Consider the following 2989-nt stretch of genomic DNA (forward strand, 5'->3'; position numbering starts at 1 on the left):
TTGAAGGTTTTCTAATTTAGAAAATGAATAAATTCAAGCACTAAGAAACAGCAACAAGGTTCACACTTGAGATTGGGCAAATTGAACCTAACATCTGTGTATCACTGGTATTTATTACAAACTAGACGCTCCGTGAGCCTAGACTGGCTTGCTCTTGGTATTTGTTTGTCCTCCTCAAAGTTTTGTACTCATTGCCAATAACCCTAAGAAATTATCAAACTGGCTAAAAGCAGGTAACCTGCACGTAGCCGGACGTGTAACTCGAAACGTTAGTAAAAACCTAGATATAGTCCGCCTGCGCAATGGCTGTCACAAGCTTGTTCTGATATTTTGCAGTTTTACAGGGATTGCTGCACCCCTGTCCGATTGGCTAGAATCTTACGCACTCTGTTATTGGACATTTACTCACTCAACAAATCACGCAATCCTTTTAAAGAAAAGTTGGAAAGAGACTTCAATGGCCTAAAAGATCAGTTTTAAATTGATTGTCTTGTATCTGAGCCCGCAAAACTCGCTGTAGGAATTTCTTGCATGAAGAAATGTATTTGTCACTCTGACAATCCGAAAACCGAGAACACTAGAAATATTTATGAAATGTTATTGTCTTTGAAGTATAAAGCCAATATAGCGCGAGAAAACTAAACTGCACCCAGTAAGATAATTAGTTTGTGGTTTTATGTCGCTTCTGATTGGTTGCTGCGCAATGGGAAACATCAAAATGAAATCAACGTGTTAATGTTGGTTTTTTTTTTTTTTGATCCGCACGTGCTACGGCAGATCTTTGATCACTAGTTGTTTGCGATCCATCGCAAAGGAAAATTCGAACTCTCAATTTCGGTAAGTGTGTCAAACAGTTCCCATCTCTTTGCAACCAATACCCTTTCATGATTCTTTTCTAGAACGAGACGACATAACCTGCAATAAACAAAATAATTAAACATCGATTTTTAAGTTTGACCTTTTGGCTGTTAAAATGCAAAGCACTTTTTCTGTCGTGCAAATAACGGATGCGTGACTTGTCAAGTAAGTGTGCGTCGAATCCCAAAGCGCGCAAGAATCCACCCAATCAGAAAGGGATACAGAAATCCCTGTAAACTCTGAACAAGCTTTTCGGAGCCATTGCGCAGACTGAATATACTGGTGGTTCAGTCTGTTTGTGACGCAGGCTATTAGCGCAGAACCCGTACACCAACCGAGCTATATTGCTACTCATACGGAAGTCTTCTTGCAATGATTATTATGGGTTCAATAGAGTGTTTTCACACGGCGTCACGGTGGCCATGTTGGTGTCCTTAAAGAAAAGAAAGGCGGCGATGTTGGTCTCCCCAAGTGATCTTCTGGGAATTACGCTCCTTTAACGCGCAAATGCTTTCTTTTGTTTCGGTGGAAAAGGAAGGTTAGTGATCACGTGAGTGAAAACACTCTACAACACTCGGTTTAAATCTTTTATGTACTGTTCGGCTATCAAACAACGGCATTGATGCATGTTTAATTTCACGAAATACCATCTTCGTTCGATGTTACCGGCCATCTCACTAGACTTGTGTTTCTCTAATTTAAGTGTAAGCACCCATTTTAAACAGTTAGCTTTAAATAATTGCGTGGGTATGTCTTTCAAGGTTAGGATTAGAACTTGTCATAACCATTCTGAGACGACCCCAGTATGAATATCAAATATAGGTCGGTGTACGGGTCCCGTACAAAAGGTCACTGCTTTTATAAAAATCTTCTTGCTTGTAAATAATGGTTACATAAATTAAATTTGGTCAAGAACGTAAAAATAAAAGTACATGAGCTTAAAGAAATATTGTTGGCTTCCCAAATTAACTTTTCCAGCCAAAAATCTTATTGAAACAAACAACATATTTGCTATTAGAGGCAAAAAACCTTCCCATTTTATTCTGTGCGCATGCGTACAAACAAGCAAAACACTCCATGTCAAAAACCACACGCAACTAAATAAAATTCTTGCCGGAATTTCAGGAACAAACCCTTTCCTGAAGAACCTTTCCCTTGAATAATAAAGTGTAAAATGGACAACAACCCTTCTTTCAAGCAATTCTTGACTGACGAGAATTAGCCAAATTTCCGTTTGTTGTTGTTGTTGTTGCTGTTTTTTTTACCTGAAGACTGTGTAGAGTTGAGCACAGACAAATGAAATCATAAATAGCCAGACTTTTAGTAAACACGTATCTAGTTCCACTAAAGAGGTTCGATTCCTTCTCTGAGTTTGTCAAACCAATATCCAACCAGAAAGAGTTAACAGAGAATTTGCCATTTGGTTCCAGTGTCGTTCACCGCACATAACATTATAGTTAGTAAAATATTAGAAAAACAGCTCACTTTGATATCCGACGGCGAAAAATGCAATTAATGTCGAATTTTATTGCTTGTCGCATAATCCCTTTTCACCGCTTGTGTTGTTTATCTAATTGAAGTTCCATCCTTGAGCTCCATAAAGGTAAATTTTTGTTTAAGGATCCAATAAAACACCATTTTCCAACGGATAAAATGTACCTGAATCTACGCATTTCTATAACCCTCTTAAACCTACAGGACTGTAGCAAAGATACGAGCAGAAGACTCTAGGAACAAAGAGATTTCTTAGCAGGGGAGTGCCAGAAAAGAACCAACTGCGCAGCTTTTCTGTCTTCCGACGAAGAAAGAAACAGAAAAATTCAACAGAGCTTTCGACTGGATTGCCATACATAGCAACCCAGTAATCAGACCTTATCTTAAATAGCGTTTTTTACAGTTCTGAGCTTAATGACCAGGCCTTAAAATGGCACCTAGGCTGAAGTTGACCTCGTTATTATTCAAGCGTTCCTGCTTTTCTTGTGTTAATGATGTTGTTCTTATTCCAACTAGTAGGAATTTACATAAGAAAAGCAGTGAATCTTTTATCAAAATGAGGTCAACTCAAGCCTCACTTTCATACAAAGGTCAGGTAACTATGCACACAACTGGAAATGGTCGACTTCGTTTCCAG

This window comes from Montipora capricornis, unplaced genomic scaffold, assembly GCF_036669925.1.
Source record: "Montipora capricornis isolate CH-2021 unplaced genomic scaffold, ASM3666992v2 scaffold_475, whole genome shotgun sequence".
Classification (NCBI taxonomy): domain Eukaryota; kingdom Metazoa; phylum Cnidaria; class Anthozoa; order Scleractinia; family Acroporidae; genus Montipora; species Montipora capricornis.